We start from the raw sequence: 14342 nt of genomic DNA, 5'->3' as shown, positions 1-14342 counted from the left end.
CATGGGGAGTTGTCCCAGGGCCATAAACACTACATATAGAGTTTACTCTTGGAGAGTAAACTCCATTCCTATGCCATTCACACCCTTAAATGTTACCCGAGACACCCCAAACACTTAACCAAAGTGTTTTCCGCTCCCTAGAGTGCGTATACTTGTTTAATTAGTATTAAATGTACTAATTGTATGTGAACATATGTTATCATATGTTAAATAGGTCACTAAGTGTGTCCAAGTCTTTACTTGACACCGAGCACCCAACCGGCACCTTCGTCGGATCCACTTACACCAGGTGAGTTCATACCCCTGAATGAACCTTTTAAATGTTTTTACATGTTTTATAACCCGCATGTGATTGATAACCCGCATGTGATTGATAACCATGCCAGTTATCATATAAATCACATGTGATTGATAACCCGCATGCACAAGGATTTACCTCACTGTTACCTATTTTTACCGAGTTTGATACTGTAAATGGTTTTCTAAAATGTTTTTACTTGTTCAAATATTTACTTATATTGTTTTTATCAAAGTTCATTTTAAACTGGTTTATGAAAGGTTTCCAAAGAATTTCTAAAGGTTTTCAAACTTATTTTACCAAAGAATATCAATTTGTGATTTTCTTAAGTATAAAGTTTTTCTTCCATGTTTTGATACCCCACTCGTTATATACCACTGCCTTGTTATCCTTTTACTTAGTTGATACTTCTACTTAGTTAAACGCTTATACTTGTTTACACTCTTACTTAGTGATACACTTCTACTTCACTTATACTTGATATCGCTCCACTTCACTTATACTCGATACGCTCCTACTTCACTTGTCGTTTCTACCTCGCGATACACTTATACTTGTTAGACGCTCCTACTTCACTCATTAGCTGCTTCTACTTCACTTATTGACGCCTCTACTTAAAGAACCACTCCTGCTGGTTAAACACTCACATGTAGTTAGACGTATGCATGTGCTTGTATAGATGCATATAAATAAGGATTGAAAGACTTAGGAAGGCTCGTCTGCTCTATTTCCTTTTCTTCGTTGAGATGTGGTCTGGTGGGATCGGATGGCCATCCAAAGGTCGTTTGATTCATTAGTTTTATGTTATGTATACGAGTATAGACATATAGGTTTACTCTAGTCAGTTCGGTTATGAGTCTTTACCTCTAGTTCAACACTTATATTGGAAACACACTACCCACTATTTGGGATGCATCTTCGGGACACGGCCTTCTCCTTCGTCTAGTTGGTAACCAGAGTCTCCTGTAGGGAGAGCGGACATTGTGTGTATAGATCTATACGGGATTGACACCCTCGCACCCTGACTGCTAGCTACAGTCCACGGCCTACCAAGCCAAGGGGTGACAAATGTCATATTTTATAGACGCTTGCAGGGCGTCAGGTACTCTAGTGTCGGTTGGTATGGTTACGAGTATCCCAGGTTACCTTATAATTCATGGCCTTAAGGTAACGGTATTTCACCAGCAATTTACATTGTATGCTGGAAACCCACTCTCAGAGTCACACTGTTTTTTTAGACCTTGCTAGCTGTATCTTTCATTTGATACTGTCTGCGGTCTGTATTCCCTGTTTTAGACCTTACTAGTTGTATCTTTCATTTGATACTGTATGGGGTCTGTATCCTCTGTTTTTAGACCTTGCTAGCCGTACCTTTCATTTGGTACCGTCTGGGGTCTGTGTCTCTCTTTGTTAGACTGAGCCAGGCGTGTCGTTTGTTCGATACTCTCCTGGAGTCTATGATTCTTTTGGCCTTAGTCAGCAGTCTTCACTGCTGAGGCATATGTTATTTCCATGATTTCTTTGCTTTCTTTAATAATCAAATTCTGTATTTTGATAATGATAGCGATTAAGGGAAAACTACTTTTTTACCACATAACTCCGTCCAGTCTTGGTAGAAGACTGCTTTTATTAAAGAAAATATAGGATTTTTTGGAAAAGACACTAATTTACTGGATACTCTAAGACTACCACTTTTATTAAAGTTATTTGGATAAAATGACACTAAATACTTATGAACTCACCAGCATTTGTAAAAATGCTGATACTCGCTTTTTAAATAACTTGTAATCTCAGGTCAGCATTAGACAGGTACATCCCCGGAGCTGTTGATGAAGATAGTTTAGTACCATGCTGCACATATTATCACTTGTATTACTTTGATATATTGTAATGTAAACCATGTAAAATTATTACTATTAATGCAATGGTTGTTGTACTTTGATTACTATAATGCATGTGATGTGATACTTGACATGACGTCATCCACCCCAGAACGTTTCCGCCGTTCTAGTTTTGGGGTGTGACACCAGGATACTGACCTTAACCAGGTCTCTAACATATACCATCCTAACTACCAGGATGCAAACATATCAAAGCAATAACATAACAACAAATACCCGGATCTTAATCCGATAAAGGGCCGGCCTTGGTGCCGTAGACCCTGTTGATATAGTGAGGATAACTCACCTCGCAACTGTCGACTGAAAGATAAGACCAAGATGCTCCGACCACTGATACGATCTCCACCACTAGCCAACACCAACACTGAACTCAAACAAAAGCCAACATTTACGAAAAAATGCCCCTGGAAGTCAACTGGTCAACCCTGGGTCAAAGTCAACCTCCTGACTAACTTTACTCGCCGAGTCAACCCGATGACTCGCCGAGTCCTCATGCTCAGAACTTCCCCAATCCACGACTCGACTCGTCGAGTCACCCCAAGACTCGCCGAGTCCCATGACTCTGAGTCCCCTCGCACTCAACTCACCGAGTCCTCCCTTGACTCACTGATTCATGGCTCAAACAGAAGAAGTTTGGACCTCACGACCAGACTCGCGGAGTCCAAGGCTATCTTCAACCTACTCGCCGAGTTGTTCTTCTAACTCGCCGAGTTCCAGTCCATCTTCAAGCAACTCGCCGAGTCACCTTTGTGACTCGCCGAGTGCCTCTAGATCTTAACCCATACAGAAGCCTTCCAAGCCATGCAGATGATCCAAAATGTAGATCTAAACCCATCCATCACGTAAAGTGGCAAACTTTACGTGAATCCAAAGAGATCTAGGCATTTTACACTCTAGGGCTAGGGTTTGGGACAAGATGGCTTCACCAAACACTCAAGAACAGGGACTTTAATGCACTCTAGACCTTGTCCGTTCCAGATCTGAGGTAGCAACATCAGATCTAACCTTCAAATTCGAAATACCACAAGCTACACTTCCCACACATTCCAAAATGATGAATCTAGATGAATAACAGCCCAAGAAACGAAGTAATACCTCAAAATGAAGCCCCAACAGAAGAGAAATTCGAATCTTAGCAAAGCCCCTTGCTCCAAGCCTCCTAACTCTCAAAGATCTCCTTCAAAATCTCTTCTCCAAGCTTTAAATGCACTCAAAACCCTCACAATCGCGTCTTAGGGTTTTCTGGACTTCAAGAGAGGGTAAAGAGGTTGGGGAGAGGGTATAATGTCCTTTATATAGGGCTCATCCTCCGAAATTAGGGTTTTCTCCACTCAGCGCCTACTCGTCGAGTCCATCCTCCGACTCGCCGAGTCGGTCACTTAACACGCGACCAGAGTCGCGACCCTACTCGGCGAGTCCACCCATGGACTCGTCGAGTTCCCCTTTCATACTTACACATTGAACCCTGAATTTGCACTCCTGAACTTGGGACGTTACATAAAATATATCTTACAGGGCGGAGACAGTGATTGACTATTTCCAATGCAACTTAACGTGTTGAAAAACCGCAAGTTTGGTTTTCTTGTAGATATTACAGAATACAATGTCAACAACTATAATAATATCTACGTAGTTCTCAAAGTTACAGAAGACATGTCCATTGTTTATGAATTGGAAAGTAAAATAGAGCTTATGGTACATAACCTTTTACTGTTCAACATTTATAATTCTTTACTATTTTAAATACATAGCGATTAACATATTTCCATTTTATTTTTTAGAGTATTCAATCTGTCTCCTTAAATCAAGTGCATTTAGAATCAGATGATGTTGTACAGTTTATTCAAAAGGTTTTTCAATTCGTTTTATTAACTTTTACTTGTATTTAATTGTTCCAATTAAATACTTATATATATATATATATATATATATATATATATATATATATATATATATTTAAATTAGGATGTGATCTAACAAACAAATGAAAGCTTTACACCCTCAACAGTTGATAAGTCAACCGCAACAAGTCCTAGCAAAATATCAACTTATTTGAAGCGCAACCTCCAAGAAATTTATGATGTTGATTCTGGAGATGATTTAAGTTCAACTAAAGCTAAAAGAAAATCAATCGAAGAGGAAACTCCACTCTTAATTCCAAAAATGGAGAAGTGAGTTGGTATTGGTTATAACACACATTTAATATATTTTGATCACTTGTTTTGGTTTTAAAGATATTTTAATTGCTTTGTATGATTTTTATTTTTGGATATTTAGGATGTCAAATATTATTGGATTTGAATATTTTTGGATATTTTTATTGTTTTAAAGTGGACAAGTTAGTTGATTTTGGTTTTAACACAAATTTAATATATTTTGAAGTTTATTTGCTTCTAAAGATATTTTGAATTTTTTCGTATTATTTTTAATTCTGAGTATTTATGATGTCAATTATTATTACTTGGTCTATTTACATATTAATGTATTATAAAAAAAAAGCATTTGGCCGTACAAATTCAGGATATCTACATTACCATTACTAATTGTTATGTTATCTAATTGTAAGTTGCAGGGGCATTTTGTTGTTACATTTCTCGCATAAATTCACATATGAAAATCAAAATGACAACAACAATTATTCCAACACTTTTTACCATTTCAAGCAAATAAATTTGCCTTCATGGGTTTATAAAATTAGTTAGTTTTAGACTAAATTACATCTTTGTTTCCTCAGTTTAGTTGAATTGTTGAAAGATGTCCCAAAAAAATTTGGCTTGCAGTTTTTGTCCTTATTTTATTTTAGTAATTCATAATTTTTTGTCATTAATAATTGTTATCTTATCTATTTGGAAGTTGCAGGGGCATTTTCTGTATAATTGTTGTTTTATGTATATATTTATAAAATTAGTAATATATTTATAAAATACAACTATTTAGTTTATGTATATATTTATAAAATATATACGTCCAAAAACTGGTATCAATCTTTTGACAAATTTAGTGAAAATACAACTCTTTAGTTTATGTATATATTTATAAAATTAGTAAGCTTTATACTAAATTACATTTTTGGTTTCTAAGTTTAGGTGATTTGTCGATTTTGATCCCATAATAATTTGGGTTACAGTTTTTGTCTCATTGTATTTTACTAAGTCACAATATTTACAGTGTTCAAGTCTCCCGTGGACCAAAACTGAAAAACATAGCATGCAATAACTATCAAAATTTTAATTATTCTTTTTAGTAAAGACTTAGATAACTTTTATATGTTCACATTGTTTTTACGTAATTTGTATATTAATGTATTCTGTTAAATACTTTATATTTGAACAAAACACACATACAATTAATTCATACATTTTTCTAATGCTTGCAGCATATTTACTGCCCGAAGTTGAGGGGTGGGGAAGTGAGTGCACCTGCTCCAGTTCTTTTGAGGGTCTCTGATGGTTGTGAGGATGGGGCAGGAGCCCCAACTAGGAGGTATTGCAACATTAGTTAGGGGAAATCAGGATTCCATTAGGTGCTATGGCGGGTATGTTATCTTTTGTTTTCTTCTTGTTTATTGTTTGAATTTATATTGATTGGGAATTTTGTATTGGTTTGTGATGGATTTTGAGCAATACAAACAATCATATGTGTGCATGCAACCATAATATTAATCTACGTTTTCTCTAATTGAACATACCATGTGAACAACAATGTGACCCTATAATACTGGCATATAATCAAATTTACATAATTAGGGTTATAAAACACACCTTTGATTGTTATATAGCAATTACAATCCAATTCCTTATTGTTGTTGAGACTTTGAGAACAATTGTCACACCTATAATAGCTCACACCCACCACTAGCAATTGAAGAAGATTATGGAGAAGGAGAGAGGAGGCAAATTTTTGGTTGGCTTTCTCTAGGAAGACGTCGCCAAAATTACTAGGGTTATATCCCTTGATATGTGCACATCTATACGTATAATTGTACATCATATCTTAATATTTTTAATTACTTTTATGCCCTTTATATAACAAAAGGTATTTAATTTGTTATGTATTGTGTTGTAAGGGTAAAAGATATGCTTGGAACAGAAAGGAAGCCGGAAGCTAGGAATTTGAATGACAACTATTAAATGAAGAAAAATGCACTCAACATGTCGTGGTGACTTCCCCACGACGTGGTGTTTTGACTTTCCCGATTGACTTCAAAGTATTGTCGAATACCGGATAACAACGAAGACCACGACGTGATGGCCTTACCATATCGTGGTGATCTGTTTTTCTGGAATCTATAAATACATGCCATTGTTATCTTAATTAAAGACTTCGTTTGGAGGCAATTGTCGATTTTTGAAGGCCAAGTATCAGAATTGAAGCTTGAGAGTGAAGGAGTCTATTATAGCTAAGACATTAGGAGCATTAAGGCAATACAATTCTAAATTACGTCTTTCTACTTGATTAATCATGTCTATTACTTTGAAATTCATTTTTAACTGTTTGATTGCTGAAATCATGGGCTAAAACCCCATGACTTTCGTTTAGTGTAAGGCTACTCGACTATTTATGGTTTGATCTATGGTATGGATTTAGTTTAATTGGTTCTTTGTTGATTTAGATTATTAAAGAACCTTCTGTGTTTATGATAATCACTTTTTCTGTTTATTGCTGAATTTAATTAAGTTTGTATGATCATCTTTCTTAATTGAATTTGAATCTTATGATCTTGTGAATTGCAAAATTATAGGACTATAGTTTTGAATAAAACATAGGGTTAAATAGAAAAGTGGGTAAATAAACATAGGAGCTAATATATGACGACCAATCATATAATGAATTGAGCTAATAAACAAAATTAATCATTTCGTTATAAGTATAAATTAACTCGAACTGAATACTAGTAAATTTGTTAGTTTATCCGCCTGATCACCGTGTGAATGAGCTTGTTTGCTAAATGATTAAGTTAGTGAACACTAATTTGGTCATCTTAGGAATCGGTAAGCAATGAAACAAAAATCCATTGCACTTCCATAATTCAACCATAATAGCAAGTAAATTTGAAACTAAACGAAAGTCTCTCAATTATCTTGGTTTAATTCGTCTTTTGTGTTTCTTGCTTTAGTTTGAAATTTGTTTTAAAAATTGATAGTTAGTTAGTTTGGTAAATTAAGTTTGTAGTCTTGAGAAAAACTTTTTTCTATATTTATTAGTAGTTTAGTCAGTAGTAGGTAAGAATTAGCTAATAATATTGTTCCTTGTGTTCGATACATGTCTATTATTCTATACAATCTATGACAAGGTATACTGCCTTAGAAAATAATTAGTCACGTTAGTAGGATTAACTAATGCATATTATTTTACGCATCAAGCTTTTGGCGTCGTTGCCGGAAAATTGTTCATATTTAGTTATTTTGAATATGCTATTTTATTAGGATTTTTATGTTTATTTGCTTTTAAATTTTGTTTTAGTTTTTTTTTTTTTTTTTTTGACTCACCATGTCGTGGTCATTAACACCACATTGTGGTGCTGTAACAGGTAATTTTCAGTTTTTTGTTTTTGTTCTTTCTATGCTTTCAATTTGTTTTTATTGCAGTACTTTATGACATGTGGATCAAATACACATTTGATTCCACTACTTGAAGACCCGGCGTCAGCTTTTCGTAAAAACACAGATAAAATCGTAGGAGAATTTGCAACACTAAATAAATCACCTTTTTAATAATCTCAAATCGGTTTTTAGTAAGAAGAAGAGAAACCACGCGGGAGAATCCATCAAAACCCTGAAAGACGGAAGCATTGAGAACAATCCAACGAAAGAGGACGTTGAATACGAAACAGACAAAGAAGAAAGCGAAACTGAATCAGACAAAGAAAGCGAACCCGATAACATCATGGCAGGCATTTCCGACATTTCCATGGAGGCATACAATAAAAGAATTTGTGACGACGTCGGACCGGATCTTATGCAACCTGCCATTCCAGCCACTGCCACATTTGAATTCAAGGGGGCATATCATTGTTGCGCTAAAAGAGATCCCATTCACCAGAAAAGATCATGAAGATGCCTATAAACATCTTGATGAAGTCAGTGACATTGACGATGTTATTGAGAATGCTTTCGGTCACTTTCAAGGGAGCTACCAATGATTGGTTGAAGGCACTTCCACCCGACGCAATCACAACATGGGCAAAAATGTGTGAGGAATTCTTGGAACAATTTTGCCCACCTATCTAACAAATCACTAGCCATAGCAACATCCTACAACCAGGATACCGACCTAATCGGTCACTAACATAACATAATCCTATATACCAGGATACCAACCTACCGGGACACTAAGCATATCACCATCCTAACTACCAGGATGCAAATCAATAAGCATATAATGTAATAAACCTGGATACAAATCCGAAAAGGGCCGACATTGGTGCCTTCGACCCTATTCGTATAGCGAGGACAACTCACATCACAAGTTGCTCAGGATGATAAATGTCAAACTCCCCAAATATAGATCCAAACCCAATCACCTATATCCATCAATGATCCACTTTCATAAATTCCTAAATTACTAAAATACCCTCGGAAGTCAAACTGGTCAACCATTGGTCAAAGTCAAAGTCAATGGTCAAGGTCAATGGCCCATGTTGACCCAACTCGTCGAGTTCTTCCAGAACTTGAGAAAACGTGAAAACCCTATTTGACTCGCCGAGTTTCTAGATAACTCGTCGAGTCCATGCGATGTCCAAATGTCAGGAAAACCCTAACTGACTCGTCGAGTCATCTCACTGACTCGCTGAGTCCATGCAGAAACCAAAAACGGTAAATCTGCATTTGACTTGTCAAGTTGACCATGCAACTCGTCGAGTCCTTCAATCATTTTCTCATTCAGACGTTTTTAAGTTACCCCAAAGCTCCAAATTGCAAATCTAGCCTCCTAGGGTATGGTTTCCACATAAAGTTGCAAACTTTACGTGCATGCAAGGTCCTAAATGCCAAAACCAAGCTAAGGGAGAGGTTTAAGCCAAAGAGAAGGGCCAAAGCTTGATTAATTCAATAACTTTATGACTACAAGGACTTAGAGGAGTCCATATATGGAGTTACAACTTCAGATCATGCCCAATACCCATAACGATATACTAATATGCTAAAAATGGCCTTAAACCAAGAATAAGGAGATCTAACACTAGAATGATCAAGGTAACAACTTGTTACCTTCAAATGGTAGCCAAAACGATGTAGATGTTGGATCTACAAGCTCCTTCCCATTCCAAGCTTTTCCACCTTCAAACTTCTTCAACAAATGCACCAAAAACACTCTCTTAGCCTCACAAGCACAAAAGAATGGTAAAGAACGACAAGGGTTTCCTTCTCTAGGTAATGAGGTGATAAGGTAGGCCAAAAGATACGGGTTAAGTCCTTTAAATAGGGTACAAACCTTAAAAATTAGGGTTTCCCCATTCAGCTCCTACTCGTCGAATTAGGGTCCTCCGACTCGTCGAGTAGACCACATAATTCACGCGGGTTGACTAATATCTACACGACGAGTTGGGGCCTCCAACTAGTCGAGTAGGCATCTTTAATTGCATGCAAATCTCTAAAATCTCATTCCCGGAAATCAGGATATTACATTAAAATTTAGAAAAATTATAGGTTTTTGACAAAATTGCCACAACCCACAGTATTTAATGATAATGCTCTTTTTTTGTGTTAAAATCTATAAAAATTTAAAGTCTTTGACAAAATCGACACAACTAGCAGTATTTTTGGTTATATATAATAATAATAATAATAATAATAATAATAATAATTTTAGCAAATATGACCCAAATGTTCCTACAAACATAAATAATCGTAAAAATTTAGTGATTCTAACATTATTTTACCACAGTGCCCATAAATATTATTTTTTTTTGTTAAAAAATTGTAAGTTAGGCAATTAACAATTTGCCCCGACATAAAATTTTATAATATCTTTGATCAAATTGCCACTACAAACATTATTTTAAATATGTCTCTACATACATTTTGACCATAATGTAGTTTACCTTGTTAAATGTTTAGAGAAACTAATTTTTTTTTGCAAAGTGCACATACAAACATTTTTTTGGAATAAAACTGAGTAATTTATACAGTTTTTGACCAAAATGCCCCTATATATAGTTTTTAATTATGCCCCTGCCCCTACATATAGTTTTTAATTATGCCCCTACATACAGTTTTACTATAATGCGGTTTTTTGTGTTAAAAAATAGAGGACTTAAAGTATTATCACTAGAATTTGATTGTTAGGTCTCTATTATACCTAACTAGAGGTTAAGAATATTGAATGATAAAGTTTCATATAGTTTGTTGATATTATATGTTATTAATCTTATATATAATACTGTAAATAGTGAAAGATGTTGAAGTTTTTTTAACTATCTTGTGCTACAAATTATGATGGGTTTTAGCCATAAGAACTTTCCTATGTGCGCATGCAAAACCCTAATGTTTGGATCTAGGCTTTCTAATTAAACATGCTTTGAATCCAAGACTTCTAACAACTAATTAGGTATAAAACAATACAAAATCAGATCTAGAAGTTTACCTTTGGATCTCTTGTTTTGATCTTGTTGTCTTGGAACTCTAGAGTCACAATTGTCACTCCTCTAATGGCTTACAAACACCAAATAGAAAAGAAGATGATTTGAGAGAGAGGAGTAGAAGGAAATCGGCCAGGGTTTTCTTACTTGAGAAGAGATGTCGATTTCCCTTAGCCATGGAGTCTATTTATACTTGTAGACTCCTTAGGGGTTTCACCTTAAACCCTAGTTGGATAATCTTTCCTTAAAGCAATCCAAATCCTTACCTTAGATAAGCCTTGGACGATTTTAAGCTATCCTAAGCTCTAGAATCCGTCCAATCCTTATCCCTTAAGGATTTACAGTCTAAAGTGTAACTATCAAACAATTGACAGTTTATACCCTCTTATTTAATTAATCTCTTTAAGTCACCAAATTTCTAATTAATTTTATAACTTATATTAATCAATTAACAATATTATTATTATTCCTTATATTATTCTCATAATATATTAATAATATTTATTCTCTAATAATAAATCATCCTATCAAGTTGCTATGGTGAAGGCAACCCAAAAGGACCATGCACAATCGGGTCAAATACTTGCCTAATATAGTTGCAGCCTTAGACACTATTCCAACAGTCTCCCATTTGGATAAGTCTAGTAACTATATGCACAAGTACAATTCGATTTGCAATCATAGCTCTCAAAGACGTTGTCAAACTCTGATCTAATCAATCTTGTCCTTTAGATAAGGGATCGTACAGTCCTCTGTTAGATATCATGTTGACAGTTTCTATGGAATGATTAGTCAAGCATTTAGGTTTCTCGATCTCTGATTTATTTGACATAGAACTTAATCGAACACATCAATTCAGTTCTGACCAGGCCCGGCACATAAGTCAAATCAAATCATCGAGCGGCCGAGATATCGCTTTTACCTACTTAGGATAAAAGTTACCGATAAAGTTTGACTTATATGCATTTACTTATTCATTAATCAACTATACACAACAATGCGTTTTATAACATCGAGTTACTGATGCGTTTTCGCATCATCAATGTACAACTAATTAACAAATAACAAACCATATATCTAGGTTTTAAGACTATATGATATTATCGTCTTGCGATCACCCTTTTATATCATATTCCATAAGGTGATTCCAGCAAGCACGGGTTTGTTCCAATGCTCAAAACCAGTTCATAAGCACTCATGAACGTCGCAACAATCTTTTGCCATGTCTAATACCATTTAGACAATCTACGCACCAATTCACGACAATCTTCATTCATATCTACTTCCAACATATGAATGATTGTGGACAATTTGAATAATTCGATTATTCTTAATAAACTCAATTATTCTGGAAGTCAAAACATGCAAAAATGAAACAATAGTTAAACAATTAACATAAGACAGTAACATTACCCATAAATAAAACTCCTTTATTTAATCATCAAATGTTAATTACATTTATCTATTACACGTTTCTAATACTATCTAATCTATGCTAATATCATCCTTCAGCCCAATACTCCTAGCATGCTGCAAGTGCTTAACCCTACTCAGTCCCTTCGTAAGCGGATCTGCTGGGTTATCTTCTGATGATATCCTCTTCACTACGAGTTGTCCTTCTTCTACACGATGTCTAATAAAGTGGTATTTTCTGTCGATGTGTCGTGATCTACTATGACCTCTCGGTTCCTTGGTCAAGGCAACCGCTCCTTCATTATCACAGAAAATCTCCATGGGCTCCTTTATGGCGGGTACAACTCCAAGATCACCGATCAAGTTCTTCAGCCATATTGCCTCCTTCGACGCTTCGCTCGCTGCAATGTACTATGATTCGCACGTTGAATCAGCTACGGTTTCCTGCTTGGAACTTTTCCAAGTCATTGCTCCTCCATTCAGGGTAAAGACCCAGCCCGACTGCGAACGGTAGTTGTCCTGTCGGTCTGAAAGCTGGCGTCACTATACCCTCGCACCTTCAAGTCATCACTCCCTCCGAGGACTAAGAACCATTCCTTCGTCCTCCGAAGGTACTTAAGGATATTCTTAACTGCAATCCAATGGGCTCTGCCAGGGTTCCCTTGATATCTACTAACCATGCTCAAAGCAAAGGCTACATCAGGGCGAGTACAAGTCATAGCGTACATGATTGAGCCAACTGCGGAAGCGTATGGTACTCAGCTCATTTATGCTATTTCTGCTTCGGTACTCGGACTTTGAGTCTTACTCAACTTGGCATTACTTTGTATCGGTAATTCTCCCTTTTTCGAGTTTTCCATACTAAAACGTTTTAGTACCTTCTCTAAGTAAGTGTTCTGACTAAGTCCTATTAGTCTCTTACTTATCTCTCTTAGTATCCTTATTCCCAAAATGTAAGAAGCCTCTCCGAGGTCCTTCATAGCGAAGCACTTCACGAGCCAGGACTTAACCTCCTGCAGAGTCAGGATGTCATTTCCTATGAGCAATATGTCATCGGCATATAGAATGAGGAAGCTTACTATACTCCCACTGGCTTTGACATATACACACGATTCATCTTCGCTTCGTATAAATCCAAACTTTTTGACTTTCTCATCGAAGCAAAGATTCCTTCTGCGAGACGCTTGTTTAAGTCCATAAATGGACTTCTCAAGCTTACACACTCTATTTGGATGCTTCGGATCCACAAACCCCTCTGGCTGAGCCATGTAAACATCCTCAGCCAACTTTCCGTTAAGGAAAGCGGTCTTGACATCCATTTGCCAAATTTCATAATCATGAAATGCGGCAATCGCTAGCATCACTCTAATAGATTTTATCTTCGCAACTGGTGAGAAGGTCTCATCATAGTCAACTTCGGGAGTTTGAGTAAAGCCCTTCGCGACCAATAGCGCTTTATATGTGTGTACGTTTCCATCCATGTCGGTCTTCTTCTTGAAGATCCATTTGCACCCAAAAGTCTTATGTCCGGGCACATAATCAACCAAATTCCAAACTTGGTTATCATACATGGATTGGATCTCGCTATCCATCGCCTCTTTCCATTTTGCAGACTCCGGGCCTGCCATGGCTTCCTTATAGCTATTAGGTTTATCAAGGTTTATTAGTGTACCATCACTAATATACGTATCCCCTTCGGTAGTAATATGAAAACCATAAAACTGGGGTTTAACTCTAACTCTATCGGAACGTCTAAGAGGTAAGGACTCGTCAATCGGTTCAACCGGAGTTTCCTCCTCGGGTTGAGTGCTAGCGGTAGAGGTTCCTTCATCTATCGACTCTTGAATCTCTTCAAGTTCGATTTGCCTCCCACTGTCTCCTTGGCTTATGAGTTGTCTCTCTCGGAAAACTCCTATCCTCGCAACGAAGACAACATTGTCCTTCGGTCTATAGAAGAGATATCCAAAGGATTTCTGCGGGTAGCCGATGAAAATACATCGCTCACTTCGAGGTTCGAGCTTGTCGTGAGTATCTCGTCTTACGAAAGCCTCGCAACCCCAAACCTTGATATGTGCCAATGAGGGAGCTTTCCCTGTCCACATCTCGTGAGGTGTTTTGGCAACCTTCTTAGTAGGGACTCAGTTAATGATAT

The sequence above is a fragment of the Lactuca sativa genome, chromosome 8 (genome assembly GCF_002870075.4).
Source record: "Lactuca sativa cultivar Salinas chromosome 8, Lsat_Salinas_v11, whole genome shotgun sequence".
NCBI lineage: Eukaryota > Viridiplantae > Streptophyta > Magnoliopsida > Asterales > Asteraceae > Lactuca > Lactuca sativa.
Note: the sequence above shows the minus strand (reverse complement) of the source record.